Genomic DNA, 19,813 nt, shown 5'->3' on the forward strand with positions numbered 1-19,813 from the left:
TTTCAGGTCAAAGACTGTCATCGAGTACCTCTTGAAGCTGGCTGCAGGGGGAGACAGACACTGCATAGCTGAAATGGGTGGAATTTATGGTGGCTTGACTCATCATTGTTTTGCCAGGCTATCGCTCTTCATCGCATAGACCAAGGCAGTGGCCTGACACCAGGCCCAAACATATTGTAATCCAGGTCATCTTTGCTATAGTCTGGATTCTGCATTTCATCTCTGTCAGCAGTGTTGAAGGACTGATGGCAGCATCAAGGCTGAACATATGATAATCTGTAACACTGTGAGGCCCAGACAGTGATAACTGGTGTGTCAACACAGCCTGCCTGATGCTTGTTGCAAAAGAATGCATTGCCAGCTTCCATCTGCTTCACCTCCATAAGGCTTCTTGCTTGACTTGGGGTGATTGCTGTCCACTTATAGATTACAAAAGAAAAGTTACAGAGCAGCCACGCAACATGCTTCCTTCAGTCCATCAAATCACAGACTGTCCATATTTTTGAAAATTACTTGCAATCACATCTTACATTCTTGCATGTAGGTACGTTCCATTCGAGGTTCATTTATAATAATTCAGCTGGTACTACAATGTTTATTGGCTATACTCGTAATCCCTAACTACTTGCTAAGGTGACCCACTCAACAGTATATGGTGTAAAGGGAGTTACGGGCTGTGGGTGGCTCACTGCCTCAAATAGATGTACGTTGCACACAAAAGAGTAGCCAAAATTGTAGCTGTGGCTGAAACACTTATTGCCATGATTCAGTGTTGATGATGATTATGATATTGCTGCATATGTTGAACCATTTGCTCTGCACTAATATATCCTTTCAGTGGTGCAATTAGCTCACTGAATTTCATTTTGCCTTCCACACATAAGCATTACTACATTGAATCATCATGTAACAAATATAGAAAACAAACTTAGAATAACATTGGAAAACTCTTTCTTTCTGTTTATCTGGTGGTTTCTTCACTCTTTGTTTTGGTATGTCTGTTGGTACTCTAACTTTCCAACAAAGGTTTACCTCATGTTTTACAATGAAAACCATCCTTAAAACTACACTGCTATCCTTAAAACTATGCTGACACATAACCTACATATGGTACTACCAGTACCCACTGAGGAAGTCTCTCTTACTTACCCCACTTCAATATTAATTACAGGTTGAATCTTTTCCACAACATTATGTCTCCCTGTACCTTGCAGTATTTCTTCAAGCGAACTGAGCCGAGGTGATTTAGGATGCAGTTTAACAAATTATCCTTACTTTGTCTCTTACTCCTACCACCTTTTGAGGGAGTGCCACATTTATTTGTGGCAAAGAATCTATTGCACTTGTTATGACTAAATGTGTCTACAACACCTCTTTACTCACATATGCAACACAGTTACTACCATCAGTAGCCTCCAGTTCGTTCTTCGCAGTATCTACAACGAAATTACCTTTTTCAGCTGCACTCTGCAAGATCCATGAATCACTGACACATGTACTTTCCTGTACAGGACCAGCCAGCAAGACACCTGTCACAGATTTTCCTGCCTGCATATAACACACATCAGCTTCCAATGGAGTAGGCAGCACCTAAAGCAATATCACCAATGATGCTATTCACATTCTCATTCATCTCAGTACAGCACATATTAATTCATCTGGAACTACAGCTTATTTAGATTGGGAGTTCACAAAATGTGTTAGAGATGCTAATTCAACATCAATTTCTTTAATGTTAATGATCTTAATACATTCTTCATAGCTAAACTCCCAAAATCACCTCCTTTCCCCTGAGTGTAGGTCTCTGAACAAATGACATCCTTATTTTTTTCCTATCAATACACTTGAACCAACCTCCCTACATATCAGCAGTCTGCCTTCGACATTTAACTATATTTGCTTCATTATTTTCCATAACCTATCTATAAAATTCTTGATAGGATTGATGAGACAACAGTAGCAGAACCAAAGGCACGAGCAGCTAAACTGGATGAGGCCCTGTCTCCTCATACAGCATTTAACTCTTTAAAATATGCAGTTCAGTATTTTCTGCCCTCAATGGAGCTATCTCCTCTATTACAGATTGTACAAGCTTCCTGGGTAGTAACCCCTCATGTTCTTGACTCAGTCATTGTGAAACCTCTGTCACATAAAAGGAAACTAACAGAAGAAACAACAAACAAGATGGGAACAATATAAGAATACCTGAACGTATCACAAAAATTTTAATCTTAGTCTTGGCATCCAATCATCATCCATTTGTATTCATGACACTGGTTAGCATAATTTCCATACCTATAGCATGTAGTACATATGATGGGGGATGGTTCTGTACACTGGCCTGCAGAGGCAAGTTGGTAGCAACACAGTGTGCCCACTAAGGGCAGTTGGCAGCTCTGCAGGTAATCAGGCCCAGTTGAGAACTGTGGACCCACAGGTAGGCACCTTGGAAGTGGCAGAATTGTGCCCTCAGATGGTCCACCGACTGGAAGGCACCAGCTCCCAGTGACATCTGGCCCATAGTTCCACAGCTGGTTTAAGCAGCATCCAGCGACAGGAGCTACATGACCTATTCTAGGCCGACAGCACTCATGGCGTGCCCCTCAAAGTTGGCTGCAGGAGGTGACAGACAATAAATAGCCAAAACAGGTAGTGTTTATGGTGGTTCACCCCACCATGTTTTGCAGACCATAATTCTTCATCATGCAGACCAAGGCAGGGAACTAGAGCCAGTCCAGGCCGTGTGGTAACCCAGGTCATCATTGTTACAGTCTAGTTTCTGTACTTTTACTCTGTCAGTGGTGTCATAGTCCTCACAATGGCTTTAAGACAGCATATGTGATAACATGTTATAATGTACGGACCAGGCTGTGTTATCACAGTCCACCTGATGCTTGCTCTAAACAATGCCTTGCGATCTTCCATCTGCTTCAATTCCTAAGGTTTCTTGCATAAGCTCACGGTGACAGCTGCACATTATCTTGAACGCGGGCTGGAAGCACAAAGTTGCAGAGCAGTGGCGCAACATTTCTAATTGCTTCTTTTGATCCAAAATAAATAAGTGCTGAGATGACAAAGCTTTATTGATGTATGAAAATATTATGAAAAAGGATAGGCTGTCACTTACCATAGAGCAGAGATATTGAGTCACAGGCAGACACTACAAGAAGACTGTCAAACAAGTTAGCTTTTGGCCAAAAGGCCTTCTTTCAAATTAGACAGCACACACACACACACACACACACACACACACACACACACACACACACACACACACACAGAGGAAAACACAACCCACAAGGGCATGACCACTGTCTCTGGCTGCCAAGGCCAGAGCTAATTTCCTTTATTCCTCTATGTTACACATACGTATTGTATTCAACAATACCTCAAAAGAGATGCTTCTATTACTTGCAATACACACAAAATGAAATAATTACTTCTATGTAATCACCAGTATTGCATCATTAATATATACATCCATATCGAGTAAAGGTCACTGTGCAACTACTGAAGCAACACATGAAACAGTGTCACGTCCAAAAATTACAGTTTTCAAAAATCAGCATCTAGTCTTCTCAAATTAAATTCTGATTATTTTGTATTAAAGGCTTCTAGTTACACTATGTGATCAAAAGTATCCGGACACGTAACTGAAAATGACTTACAAGTTCGTGGTGCCCTCCATCGGTAATGCTGGAATTCAATATGATGTTGGCCCACCCTTAGGCTTGATGACACCTTCCACTCTCGCAGGCATACGTTCAATCAGGTGCTGGAAGGTTTCTTGGGGGATGGCAGCCCATTCTTCACGGAGTGCTGCACTGACGAGAGATATCGATGTCGGTCAGTGTGCTGGCATAAAGTTGGCGTTCCAAAGGATTCAGGTCAGGACTCTGTGCACGCCAGTCCATTACAGGGATGTTATTGTTGTGTAACCACTCTGCCACGAGCCGTGCATTATGAACAGGTGCTCGATCGTGTTGAAAGATGCAACCGCTATCCCCGAATTGCTCTTCAACACTGGGAGGCAAGAAGTTGCTTAAAACATCAATGTAGGCCTGTGCTGTGATAGTACCACGCAAACCAATGGGTGCAAGCCCCCTCCATGGAAAACATGGCCACACCATAACACCACCGCCTCCGAATTTTTCTGTTGGCACTACACACGCTGGCAGATAACGTTCACTGGGCATTCGCCATACCCACACCCTGCCATCGGATTGCCACATTGTGTACCATGATTCGTCACTCCTCACAATGTTTTCACACTGTTCAATCATCCAATGTTTACACTTCTTACACTAAGCGAGGCGTCGTTTGGCATTCACCAGCATGATGTGTCGCTTATTAGCCGCCGCTCGACCATGAAATCCAAGTTTTCTCACCTCCCACCTAACTGTTATAGAACTTGCAGTGGATCCTGATGCAATTTGAAATTCCTGAGTGATGGTCTGGATAGATGTCTGCCTATTACACATTACGACCCTCTTCAACTGTCAGTGGTCACAGTCAGTCAACAGATGAGGTTGGCCTGTCCGGTTTTGTGCTATACGTGTCCCATCACGTTTTTACACCTAGGGATGTTTAGGAGGGTGGAAATCTTGCATACAGACGTATGACACAAGTGACCTTGTTTGAAGTCTGTGAGTTCCGCAGACTGCCCCATTCTGCTCTCTCATGACGTCTAATGGCTACTGAGGTCGCTGATTTGCGGTACCTGGCAGTAGATGGCAGAACAATGTACATAATATGAAAAATGTATGTTTTTGGGGGTGTAGGATACTTTTGATCACATAGTGTATACAAAGTGATTGTAATCCTATAGTGTGAGTGCACATAATTAAACACCAGGCAAAACAAGCGCCTCCACAGCCAGTTTGCAGAGATTACCTCGCAGTCTGGAAAGCAGCACAATGAGCTCTGTGCCCTGTGAACAACGGCCCATTATAAGCCCAGCATGCTGGGCCCTTGGCCTCTCTTATGTTTGTTTACTTATTGTATTCTCACCTATGAGACTGTATACTTATGTGTTCTATAGTTATGAGGCTTTGTACCATTCTATACTTCATTCAGTGTTATCGTGAATCACTTCATGTGGAAGCAGAATAAAACTTGGTTTGAGTTACTTCTGATACTGTGTCTGTACAACATTACAAGACTATTACTTGGTGTTTCTTGATTTTCAACAAAAGTGCAAAAGTTTTCTATAAAGTATGCAGTAAGTAATATGAAATTTGGAGCTACAACAAAAGCTTGAATAACAAAATGAAGTTTTAGAGATGTAAAACCAAAACCATAGTCATGTCTTGTTAGAAGTAGGTAATAGCAACACTGAGCAAGCATATTAGACAAAGCTTGTCTGAGTATCACTATATGATTATTGAAGATTAAATAAACATGTGACATTATTTAAGAAAAGATTCAACAAACAGGCAGTCTTGTAATATTGAAACAGTGTTTTGTGTTTATTATTAAAACACACAAGGGCTGATGAGATATTATGCATTATCCTGGGATAATTCAGATTAAATAAAGTAATAATTATAAATTCAAAAACCGCCACTAAGATCAATAAGTAGTCACCCCAAAGACATCTTGCAAGAAAATTGAAGATTTGAAAATCATGACAGTGTTTAACAGGCAAGTCCATGGTTGTGAAACTAAAACTAAAAATGAATGTCACTTAAAAAAGTACATTTTGCCCTATGTCACCAAATGTGTGTTATAGCTATGTAAAATAATCTTCAATTACTTGAATAAGGAAATGGAAGATAAAGAAGTTAAACTTAAAAAGAATATAAAAAGTATTAATATATACTGATTTCTAAAACAATGGAAAAATACGTCAATTATACACATCGTCACAGGCCAGGGAATGTTTCAATGCTTCAATTACCGTTTTCTTCTTTCACTATACCAATTCTATCAGATACACACCAATGAGCTGAATTGAACCTTGTGAAGAACGACTGGTGAGGTGACATCTCTTTTGTTAATGTCTAGCTTGACTTTTTCCACAGCCTTAAAGATTCTCCATTGCAATTGGATCTGCTGAAACTTCTTCTTCTTCTTCTTCTTCTTCTTCTTCTTGTTTTTCCTGACCCCATCTTCTGTCTTCAGAGGGTTGACATGTCACTCTGGATTTGGCAATGTTAGTGGTAGAGGGTGGCTGAATGCCCTTCCTGTTGCCACCCCTTCGGCCCCTGGAATCGAATTTGTGAAGCCCATATGTCTGCATCTAGTGTTATCCACATAAAAGTGTGATAACATATCCAAAGCGTTGCGAATTGTGTAACTGAGGTAGGATGTGGCTACCAGCCTGGTACTCACATAGTTTGATGTGGGAAACTGCCTTAAAAAACACATCCAGGGTATCCAGTGCACCAGCCCTCAGTATTAGCCCACCAGGCAGATTTGATCCAGGATCAGTGCACCTCCCCAAATCCAGGAAGTGGCAAGCTAACACACACAGCTATCTGGACAGGACATTGGGATCGACTGAATATGATGGATAAATGAATGATTAAATAAAATACTGTAAGTGAAGTTATCATCTGCACACTAACTGACAAATAAGTGAAGTACCCAGAAAAGATGAGGAACCACAATGAAACTCCACAGGTTGAAAGGGCATGTGGTGTTCTTTTAGTGATTAAAAAATAGAGTTTAATTTAAAAATAACATGGCAGTATGATGTTGCACCTCTTGTGATGTGAATGAATTGACTGATTCAGCTGTAAAGGACATCACAAAGCCATTGTATCATCTCGTGAAGCAAGCAGCAAGCGACTGTGCCATCAGAGTTTCCTCATGATGTACCTTCACTCGTGATGTGCACGATTTCAGAGATCGTACATCCATACAGTTCACAGGCCCACTTATAGAGGCCACTAGGTCAGCCCCCTGGCATGCTCCGGTAAGCCACCAAAGAAACAGTACTATTTAAGCAATTGGAAGCAAATGTTTAGCCCATTATGTAATTTGTATTACTGTTGTTCAGTCAATGTGTTCAGTGCTACTGTTGACTGGTACTTAAGTAAATAAATTAGTGAAATCAAAGAACTAGAAATTAGAATAGAAATGAAAAACTTGGTTTAGTTTAGAGAGTTACATACTGCCATTCAGCGGGCAGAACAGAAGAGACAATGACCGTGAAGTCAGCAAGTTCCACATAAGCGGGCGCTGTCAATTCAGCCGTCAGGGCATCGCCCGACCGGCTCACGTGTTTCTCAGTTGTCGCATGTGAGCAAAGGCCCTCGCCTACATTCCAAGAGCCAATGACCGACGTTAAGAAGATTCTTCGAGAAGCTTTTCAACGTGACGGAAGAGGCAATGACCGGCTCACGTGTTTCTCAGTCGTCACATGCAATCAGGGGCCCCCGCCTACATTCCAAGAGCCAATGACCGAGGTCAAGAAGATTCTTCGAGAAGCTTTTCAACGTGACAGAAGAGGCAATGGCCGTGAAGTCGTTCACCTCCAGTGAACTGAAGTGAATAAATACGCGAGACGCGGTGGGCCCGACAGATGAAGACAGATGAAGACGGGGACGAAGACGAAGACGGAGACGGGACGGAGACGAAGACGAGAGACGAAGGAAGAAAAGAAGAGTAGCAGTAGTGTTCAGTCAGTTTCGCTGCTGAAGACCGTCATGCAAGAAGAGACTGCATCATGCACAGACGCACCAAGTCCGTCGCTGTAATGGAATAGCAAGCAGCAGCCGCGGCGCCAGAAGACAGAAGTTAAAAGGTATTTGAAGTCTGGTTTTTACATACCCGGGTGACTCGTGAGGACGGGAAGGAGACGGCCTCACATCAGTAGTCACCTGTGAGCTAGGATGAAGAGCTGACAGCCGAAGACTGGCAAGCGGAAGTCCGTGGTTCGAGTCCGCCACACTGGCCTTCTCCCGCCGCACCGCTCCGCTGGCCGACGCAGAACACACGCGGCCGCTTAGAGAAGAGAAACACTGGGACGCCGCACCCAAGGTATCATCCGATGCACGATTTCGCTCGCAATAATTAAACGGGCCACCTCGCGCTGCGCGTCTCCAGTCAACTGGGCGAGACGGCGACACGAGATACACACCGCTACGCGTAATCAGACGCTGCCGCCACCGCCGCCGCCGCCGCAGCAGAAGACTTCACAAACAACACAGCTGCCGCTCTCCGAACCAGAACATCCCGTAAGATACAGTTGTACAAATCTTCAATAAAAGTTATCTTATGTAAAAATGATGTTTCATTCGACCTCATACCCGAGCCAAGGAAGAACCCACCCTGCCCACATGTTGTTAAGAGAGAAAAGTTAATTTATTTAATATTTTCACCCTGACAGAATGCTTTAGAATGCTCATCCTGACAATTGACAGCATCCAAAGAGAAAACCCAGTTACATTGAGTGACAGAAGTGTCACATTTAGTAACACAACTGTTACATTTGGTGTCAAAAGCCGTTTTAGTTGTTACATTTGGTGTCAGAGAAAAAACCCTTGGCTCAATATGAGGTGTGAATGACAGTCACTAAAGGTCCACAGTTAGTATTTTTTAATGTGTGAAGGGATAGAGGTTTGCATAGCAGTCGTAATATTTTCTTTATTTAGAAGTGTATTTTCTCTCATGATTTTAAGAGTTTTGTCGAAAGTATTTAAACATCTTTTGAATTCAATGTGGTAATATTGTGTAACTAATAGTTTGTAAAATGATGACACGAAATCGTACAAAGTCAGAGTCAGCACCACAAGCGGTTTCTACTGAGGAAGCTATTCAGATCTTAGTTAATCAGATAGAACAGCTTAAAAGTGATAAAAATGCATTATTTAAACAGTTGAGTGAGGTTAGGCAAACCAGTTCAATCCCTCCCACCCTAGATTCCTCAGCAGCAGCCTTAGTAACTCCTTCTTCAGGTAAACCTGGCGAGGACATAACAGCCTTTTTTGATGATTTAGTAGCAGCTGCAAAGTTAGGATCATGGTCAGATGAACAGCTCTTACAAATGACAAAGTTAAGATTGACAGGAGAGGCTAAAGCACACGCCTTATACCATGAAGAATTACGGAATGCTCCAACATTTGAGGAATTGAAGAAAGGATTGCTTAAACGTTTTCAAAAACAGAACAGCTGTAGATTTTATAGGGAAAAATTAAACACTATCACTCAGAGGCAAAACGAGTCGTTAGAAAGCTTTGTAGATAGGATTAGAAAAGTTAATATTAACACCTATCAGTTGACAACTAGTGATGAAGCAAATAAGGTTATTTTACAAGAGGCAGAAGATAGAGCTCTGGATACATTTTTACGTGGGTTACCTCCTGAAACGTCCCGTCGTGTCAGGGCAGAGTTTCCTAAAAATTTAGCGGAAGCTGTATCTGTGGCGACAGCATTTGAAGAAATTGACATTGCCACCAGATACAAGGAGAAGCGAAATATATTTTCAGCAGGAGTATGATTTTTTAGGTGCGATCGACAGGGACATATAGCAAAAAACTGCAGACAACCTCAATGCACTAATTGTCAAAGAATAGGTCACACATTCAAGGAATGCAGGTCTAAGAAAGTTTTTGGAAATAGAAAGCAGTTAAACTCAAACGGGAATGTTGGAGCCGCCGCCAGGCGTTCCCAATAAAATTTCATGCCATTAAGGCGAATGTGAAGGCGGAATGCTGGTTATCTGCTACCATATAGGATAAAGAGGCAAGGATACTGGTGGATACAGGCGCAAACGTATCAATAGTAAGTAATGAATGTATTGGAGAAAAGAAATATGACCCTCCAAGGTATAGATTGAATGGAGTAGGAGGAGGTACAGTTAAGTCATTAGGTTGTACATCATTGATTTTCTATATTCACGGTGTACAATTTCAAGAAGATGTAGAAGTGGTAACAAAGGTAACTGACGGGTACGACGCGATCCTAGGGTTGGATTTCCTGAATAAACATCACGCTAAAATCGACCTCAGACAGCAAACTGTAGAACTTAGCGGAATAGTGTTTCAGCTAGGTGACACCGCTGCAAAGGGCCCTCTGCCGCAAGATTTCCCTAACCGGAAGGCGAAATCAACTATACTGCGTGCAACGTCCTTGAAGGTTGATTCGCGGGATCAGATACCATCTGGCTCAGGAAAACTTCTCTGGATGACCGTTGACCACGAAGTACCTACAGATACAGTGTGTCTAATAGAGCCTTTAGAGGAAAATGAGGAATTAGATTTATCACATTGTTTTGTACGTACGAGTGTTGTACGGGTTCAAGACGTTGAGGGAGAAAGAAAAGTACCGGTACATATTGACAATTTCGGAGTGGAGGACAAAGAGTTGCATAAGGGAATATTAGTAGCTACAGTCAGTACTTTTGAAGAAGAAGATTTCATTTGGTCAGATATTACTGATGGTCAGAAACCAGACGCCTATAAAACCGCATTGCGCCAGAAGATTGAGCATTTGAAAGGAAAGGATAGAGACACGATAGAAGCAGTTTTAGTTGAGTTCCAAGATTTATTTAATGCAGAAGGTCCATTGCCAGCAACAGACATCACACAGCATAGGATCCCAACAGGAAATAGCCCCCCAGTTTATAGGAAGCCTTATAGAGTTGCACATCACTTACAGCCAGTACTGGATGAATTTATAGAACAGCATCTAAAAGATGGAATTATAGAATATTCTGATTCGCCTTATAATTCAAATATTGTAATTATTCCAAAGAAGTCTCCCGACGGTACAAAACGATATAGATTTTGTTGTGACTACAGACACCTTAACAAACAAACTATCTCAGATGTTTATCCTCTTCCCAACATTACAGATATCATTGACAGTTTAGGTAACAGTAAATACTTTTCAACAATCGATCTACGTAGCGGATATCATCAATTGGAAGTTGCACCTGAAGATAGGCATAAAACAGCATTTTCTACCCCTGGAGGCCACTGGCAATTTAAAAGAATGCCTTTCGGTTTGAAAAATGCACCAGCAACTTTTCAAAGACTACTCGATGGAGTATTGCGAGGACTCAAAACTCAGCAATGTTGTGTATATCTAGACGATATTATTGCATTCTCCAGAGACATTAATGAACATGCTGTGCGTCTGTGTAACGTTTTTCATAGACTTAGAAAAGCTAAATTAACATTAAATATGGAAAAATGTACTTTTGCATTGACAGAGGTTACATACCTAGGGCATGTTATTAGTGAAAAAGGAATTAAAACAGATCCTCGATTAATTTCGGCAGTTAAGGACTTCCCAACACCACAACGCGTTAAGGAAGTACAAAGTTTCATTGGTCTCGCATCGTATTACCGAAAATATGTTCAAAATTTTGCTGAAATTGCCCGACCCTTAACCCAATTATTGAAAAAGGGTGCAAAATTTCATTGGTCTGAAGATTGTGAATCTGCATTTCAAACCCTTAAAGATAAGTTAACACATAGTCCTGTATTAGCCTACCCAGATTATAACAAAGAATTTATTTTATTCTGTGATGCAAGTGGTTATTCAGTAGGAGTTGTTTTGAGTCAGAATATTAATGGCGCGGAATACCGCATAGCCTACGCTTCGAGACAACTAACAACGGCAGAAAGAAATTATTCCACAACGGAGAAAGAATTGTTAAGTGTTATTTATGGTATCAAATACTTTAAATGCTACTTGTATGGTAGGAAATTCAAGGTCATTACAGACCACGCAGCTTTAAAATGGTTGCTTGGATTAAAGGATCCATCTAATCGTCTTACCCGTTGGGCCCTATGTCTTTCCGAAATGGATTTCGAAGTTATCCATAAACCAGGCAAAAAACACACGAATGCAGATTGCCTAAGTCGGAAAATAGCACTTTTGGAAGCAACAGGTCGAGTTACTGAGAACTGGAGAAAGGCACAAGATGAGGATACAGAATGCAAAAAATACGCAACTCAAAAACAATTTTGCTTTGAAGATGGTGTATTATGCCGTAAAACAAAACTTGGACCGCGAATTGTTGTTCCCCAACACCTTAGACAAGAAATAATGGCAGAGGCCCACGATCATATCCTTGCAGGACACGGTGGACAGCGGACAACCGAAAGACGAGTAGCAGAGCGATTTTGGTGGCAAACCAGAAAGCAGGATGTTGCGCAGTACGTTCGTAATTGCATTGCGTGCGCACAACGAGCTGAACTTTCTCGTTCAAAAATACCCTTACAGAGGCTCCCCGAGGCTTCATGTCCATTTCAAATCTGTGGACTGGATCTCTACGGGCCATTTCATAAAACACCGGCTGGTAATAAGTATGTCCTTACAATTATCGATCACTTTTCACGCTATCTAGCTATGGTGAGTCTCCCAGATCAGCAAGCAAATACAGTTGCCCAAGCTTTAGTTAACAACTGGATACTTAAATTTGGAGTACCTGAAGCTATTATCACAGATCAGGGATCTAATTTTATGTCTGAATTAATGAAACAGCTATGCCACTTATTAAAAATACGCAAATTACGCACAACTCCGTTACACCCTCAGTGCAACGGACGCACAGAAAGAGTTCATCGGACAATTGGCAAGATACTTAGTTATTATATTAACGAACAACATTCTAATTGGGATACGTATTTACCAATAATCGTGTCGGTATACAACGCCAAAACGCATGAAGCAACTGGCATGTCACCTTATGAAGTGGTCTATGGGAAAAAAATGCCGTCCCCTTTTGATGTAATCAGGCAGAAAAACGGAAAAGTCGGAGAAACAGTAAGAGATTTCAGTCGAATGATGAAGGATGTATGGAAAAAAGTTCAAAAATCTAATACAAAGGCTTTGGAACGACAGGAAAGATTAGGTAATACCCAAGCTAAATATCCAAATTACAAAATCGGTCAGTGGGTTATGCTTTCAACTCCTTACATAGCGAAAGGAAAAACGAAGAAATTTGTAACAAACTACAGAGGTCCTTATCAAATTATTGAGATCACGTCACCAGTCAACGTTAAATTGCAACTGCCCACCCGAACTACCATTGTCCATGCAAGTCGTTTAAAACCTTTTAAGGGCGCTCCAGATGTTATTCCTTCAACAATAGTATCTGCTTTTCCGAAGGGTGGAGGAAGTTCCCGAAGAGGAAGAAGAGTGGCCACGCCGGCACAACATACAGACATGGCACCATACAATCTTCGACCAAGAGTGCAAATGTCCTAGTGGAATCTTAGTAGACTGTGGATAATATACAAATGTGAATAATTAATACATGATAATGGTCTTGAACAGAGAAACATGTAGATCTTGTAGTTAACAATGTATTCCTTCCTTTCTTTGTTTTTGTTTTTACTAGGTTGGTAGGTTCATAACCATGTTGTTTGCTTTTTTCAGAAAACGCCATGCAAGCATTTCCTACACAAAACCTGTCCTACCTCAATGACTCCCTTGACAGTTCCCTTCTGAAGTCATTAGATATGTTCATAAACTCACAGCAAGGCAAAATTGATGCCAATGTTATGATGCAACATGTCTTAAAATTAAAAGCTGAACGCAAAACTAAAATTATAATGCTAGGAACGGGTATATCTGGAACCTTTGTGTTGGTGTTTCTGCTTTGTACAGTTTTCTTTTATTTAAGACGAAAAAATAAGACAAATAATAATATACCACTTCATCAAATCCCTGTTAACTGGATACCACACTCTTAACTGGTGTACTTCAGCAGTTACTTTTGAGCATTAGTGTATTAATTTTGTTTATTGTACTTCATTCTTTATTAAACAGTCTCTTGTTAACATAAACAATACTGTAGAATAGATATTCATGCATTAGTATAGGGTAGATTAAACACCTGTTGCTCTGTACTTTTCTAAGTGCAAAATCTATTTTTTGTTTATTCATTGTCATCAAGATTTGTTACACTTATTACAACCATTTATGTAAGAACTATGTGATTCATGACCGTACAGTGCTTTTGTAAAGTGATAAAGTATTTTCCACATACTTAATGTGAAGCGTGTGTAATCTTCTAAGTCGAGAGTTTTCAGTGCTTGTGCTTTTTCCGTGTGAAGAGTGGAGGAATGTTGAGTGGTGAATTCGAGGGCGAATTTCTCCGAAGGGTGGAGGAATGTTGAGTGGTACTTAAGTAAATAAATTAGTGAAATCAAAGTGAACTAGAAATTAGAATAGAAATGAAAAACTTGGTTTAGTTTAGAGAGTTACATACTGGCATTCAGCGGGCAGAACAGAAGAGACAATGACCGTGAAGTCAGCAAGTTCCACATAAGCGGACGCTGTCGATTCAGCCGTCAGGGCATCGCCCGACCAGCTCACGTGTTTCTCAGTTGTCGCATGTGAGCAAAGGCCCTCGCCTACATTCCAAGAGCCAATGACCGACGTTAAGAAGATTCTTCGAGAAGCTTTTCAACGTGACGGAAGAGGCAATGACCAGCTCACGTGTTTCTCAGTCGTCACATGCAATCAGAGGCCCCCGCCTACATTCCAAGAGCCAATGACCGAGGTCAAGAAGATTCTTCGAGAAGCTTTTCAACATGACAGAAGAGGCAATGGCCGTGAAGTCGTTCACCTCCAGTGAACTGAAGTGAATAAATACGCGAGACGCGGTGGGCCCGACAGATGAAGACAGATGAAGACGGGGACGAAGACGAAGACGGAGACGGGACGGAGACGAAGACGAGAGACGAAGGAAGAAAAGAAGAGTAGCAGTAGTGTTCAGTCAGTTTCGCTGCTGAAGACCGTCATGCAAGAAGAGACTGCATCATGCACAGACGCACCAAGTCCGCCGCTGTAATGGAATAGCAAGCAGCAGCCGCGGCGCCAGAAGACAGAAGTTAAAAGGTATTTGAAGTCTGGTTTTTACATACCCGGGTGACTCGTGAGGACGGGAAGGAGACGGCCTCACATCAGTAGTCACCTGTGAGCTGGGATGAAGAGCTGACAGCCGAAGACTGGCAAGCGGAAGTCCATGGTTCGAGTCCGCCACACTGGCCTTCTCCCGCCGCACCGCTCCGCTGGCCGATGCAGAACACACGCGGCCGCTTAGAGAAGAGAAACACTGGGACGCCGCACCCAAGGTATCATCCGATGCACGATTTCACTCGCAATAATTAAACGGGCCACCTCGTGCTGCGCGTCTCCAGTCAACTGGGCGAGACGGCGACACGAGATACACACCGCTACGCGTAATCAGACGCCGCCGCCGCTGCCGCAGCAGAAGACTTCACAAACGACACAGCTGCCGCTCTCCGAACCAGAACATCCCGTAAGATACAGTTGTACAAATCTTCAATAAAAGTTATCTTATGTAAAAATGATGTTTCATTCGACCTCATACCCGAGCCAAGGAAGAACCCACCCTGCCCACATGTTGTTAAGAGAGAAAAGTTAATTTATTTAATATTTTCACCCTGACAGAATGCTTTAGAATGCTCATCCTGACAATTGACAGCATCCAAAGAGAAAACCCAGTTACAATGAGTGACAGAAGTGTCACATTTAGTAACACAACTGTTACATTTGGTGTCAAAAACCGTTTTAGTTGTTACACTACACAGAACCTGTACTTCATTGTATCTTAAGTGTTTCTCTATGAAGTACTATGGTCCATAAATTGTGTTTCTTCTTCAGATAGCAAACTTGGCGATGAGTAAGGATTACATTTTCTCTGGTTGTTAGTGTCAGTGCTAATCTCGATGGAAGAAATACTTCAATGTATCACTGCACAGCAGCAACCTTTCACGGAACAATAGCAGGCTCTTGTCACCACAATAATTCAAGTGGCACCTACATATTTATGGCAGGTTACTCTTCTGTCAGTGTAACCATCATCCTTTCCAGCATGCAATGAATCAGCTGAAGATTGGGATCACAAGACACAGTTATGCCAACATTTCTAGGTTTGTCGCATGGACGAAGCAAACCTGTGCAAGGCCTTCCTTCTTTCCTGGCTTTCACCATGCCTTTATCAACTGTTGTGCCTTTGCAAGAACCAGACAGCTTATCATTTGATGAAATGTGCAAGCTTCTCTCAAGCTATTACTGTGACGCGTGTAAAATTTTACCATTGACAGAAGTGCCCAAAGCATTGTTACAAAGCCTGGGCTGTAGAATTACACGGGTTGAGGCATCATCGTCAATTTGTCACTAGTATTCACTATGATTCCTATGCTGATCACATGGTGAATGATGCTATTATACATCTGGCCCCAGATAAGGAAGTCTGCAAAAAAGTGCTTCAATGTGAGAATCCAACACTTATGAATGTGCTGAATGTAGCACAGTCCTTTGCAGGGACATGAGCTGCAAGCGATCAGATTGCTGTCTGGGAGGAGGTATCAGAAGCAGCTCAGCCAACCCCTAGGTACACTGCAGGTGTTCAGAATGACGGGGAGGCCATTGCACCAGTACAATATTTGACTCAGAGTCGCATGGGAGAGCATCGGTTACGCTCACAACAGCAACAGAACGCATCACAGCAGCAGTATCCCTCTTCCATCTTGCCTGTATTGCTTCATCTAACATGAGCTTGCTTCATGCACTAAGTACTGGGTGGTTTGCAACAAGTGTCAAAGGAAAGGCCACACTGCATTGTTGAGTAAGTCCTCTTCAAAAATGGAAGACCCAGTAGTATTAACAGACTTAAACTGTATCTCTATATAGCTGACATAGCTACTTGACTTGGTTTCTACAATGTCACAATGACCCAGTGCAGACTTGCAGGCTTGTTTCCGTGAACAGTCAGGGTTATTTACACAGCAATCCACATAGTGCAATAAAGTATATTTGTTACACTGCAGCACGTACGTGGTGGAACAGTTCATGAATATGACCTTCTGCTTTCTGTTTTTAAGGTAGGGCTTTATACACACGGAAAGGGTGCTATTGATGGCATAACATGGCAGATCCCCAAATACAGTTGTATGTTCCACAAAATCAAAGGCCTTGGCAAACAACTGCCCAATATGATCATTGTTCTTGTTTAGTTCTACTGAGATATCAACTTTAGAGTCATATTTGGTATTTCTCTAGATAAAGCTGTACAAAATTAAAGTACTGTGAAAAACAAGTGTATTCTATTCCAGACCACTTATTTAAATTTTTTTGAAAATATTGGAAGGATTGAAATGGGACTGTAATTAAAAGTGATTTATCCCCAAGATTTTTCAATTGAGAATATCATTACGGCATACAGTCACAAAACATCCTTTAGGTCACTGACTGATTACAAATTTATCTCAACGGTTATTCTAACAAGTCAGAACAAGATTTTAGTGCTGTACTACAAATACTGTCATAAAATAATTTTCATTTTTAATGACACAATGATTTTTGTGATTTCCTTGGCGGCTGTACCTTTGAAACTAAAGTCTTCCAGTTGAGGCAGTGCAATAAACATTCTACCAACATAAACCTAATGCACATATATTTAGTACATGCAATGTGTTCTGTAATATTCAGGAAATAATCATTAAATATGGGGGTCACTGATTTTAATATGCCGTGATTCTTATTGCAGCTTTTCCTAAAAACTCAGTGTCATTCACCCACTGTTTGTATTAAAAATAAATAAATAAATAAATAAAAAATTGAAAAAACTTAACTCCACCTGAACAGGTCATGAAGGCCCAACAGTACCAACTGCCTGCCATGTCATCTTCAGCCTACAGGCGTCACTGGATGCGGATATGGAGGGGCATGTGGTCAGCACACCGCTCTCCCGGCTGTAAGTCATTCATGAGACTAGAGCCATTATTTCTTAATTAAGTATCTCCTCAGTTTTGCCTCACAAGGGCTGAATGCATCCCACTTGCCAACAGCACTCGGCAGACCTTAGTCCCTCATCCAAGTGCAGGCCCAGCCCGACAGCGCTTAACTTCGGTGATATGCCGGAAACCGGTGTTACCACTGCAGCAAGGCCATTGGCACTATTTGTAGTGTCTCTTATTTAATAATGCTCTAGAATGCATTTGCTTCATTCTCTTTTTTTCATTTTTTCTTACTTCTTATGTTTTGATTTGTAAAATAATACGCTGAAGACTTTTAGACTCTGATGGTAACAGACTTTCAGCTCTCAATTCCAGTCTGGGACCTGTTTTAAGTAGGGTTTCCTCTTCTTGACATGAGGCATGTTAATCCATTCCCATCCTTGCTTCAGTTTAATTATATTATCATTCATTTTGGAGAAAAAAAGGTCACAAATTAATGTAGGAATACATTAAAAAAGTAATTATTTAGCTACAATGTTACCTTTGCAAGTCCCTTCTGATAGTTTAGAATTATAAGGAGCTTGTATGTGTTGCTCCCCACCTGGATGATAATTGCACAAAATACTTGTCAGGATTTGTAAGCAGTGGGTCCTTGAGGCACAGAATACGTGAACACTGAGAAGTAAGTTTAAACAGTTTATTAACAAAAGACTGATTATGAAACATGTACACTATGTGCACCTATCATCACTGTGTCTGACATCCTAACACTGGCTAATTATGTTCATATCGAAAGACTCCATGGTGAGCTAAGAAAAGGGACATTTTCACGCCCAAGGCCTTGCTAGTTATACAGTGCACTGCGGACGGCAGCCATTGGCTTACTCTCCTGTGGTGCACTGCGGCTGGATGCATGTCTACTGACCAAGCAAACTGTCAGCATTCCAAGATAGGTTGGCTGACGAGTGTGTGTTACATACTGTACGGCTATGTGCACACCCGTAGACCCTTACATCACTCTCCCCAGAGAAAAAGAGCAACCATAGGTGGCTCAAAATGACCTCCTGGGTGTTATAAATGTATTTTGCCATTTGTGGCATCAGGAGGCATTGCAACATGTATTTCATCTGCAGACACAGCAACGTTCGGTACTCGACAAATGCTGTTGACAAAAGACAAATTAGTAAAAGCAATAAAAACACAATACTGACAATCAATTATGCATTAAAATTACTGGATGAATCAAAGGACTTAATTCTATGTGCTGCTTCAATTAAATTTAACTCATTATTGGAAGAAATTATATTTTCATGGATATCCTTAACCAAATCATTGTCTTCAGAAAAACGTGGTAAGGAATGCTTTCCATATGTTAATATGCATGAATCATTGTAATAAACAGAAAACATTCTCGCTAATGGCAAATGTCCAGTTGCATGTAATGTAGTTGCCAATAAACAAGGCATATCAAATAGTTCACATGATAAATCACAATGTGTGGCATTCAAGATTAATCCACTATTGTTCAATTTGAGTGTAAAGGGTAGCTCAGGTGTATCATAATTTTTACATGTAAATGCGACATCAAGGGTGCAGTTGAATTTGCACTGGACTGTTGTTCAACAGCTAATACTTTGTCTTTAACTTCCAGTAGATCTCAACTAGTTAAAGTACCAAGTACAGTATGAAGGATACTCCATCCAAAATCAAACCAGGCACGTTTATGCCTAATTAAAGTTTTGTGTGGCAAAAGTTTTAAAAAATAGTAAACCTCTTGTTCATAATTAGCAAGTGTAGACTCTAGCTGCATTTTGGCTATGATCCAGTTATTATACCAAGATGTACCCATTTCAAAAATTGTATCATTAGCCTTAACAGAATTAATTAGATCAATTTGCTTCTTTACAGAATTGAACTGTTGTTGGATTTCATTCAGATTGTACTTGAGTACGAGTTTTGCATTACTTGTTGAAACTACCATGTCTGATCGTGGCTCAAACAAAACACCTGTACTCTGTGGTACTATTACTACAGCATTGGTAGAATACGCTATCACAGCACAAACATTAGAATTAAAATGAACATGGCTAATCAGTTCTAAATACTAGAGTTAACAATGAACATGAAATAAATGAGTTTCT

Source organism: Schistocerca serialis, chromosome 9 (genome assembly GCF_023864345.2).
Source record: "Schistocerca serialis cubense isolate TAMUIC-IGC-003099 chromosome 9, iqSchSeri2.2, whole genome shotgun sequence".
Classification (NCBI taxonomy): domain Eukaryota; kingdom Metazoa; phylum Arthropoda; class Insecta; order Orthoptera; family Acrididae; genus Schistocerca; species Schistocerca serialis.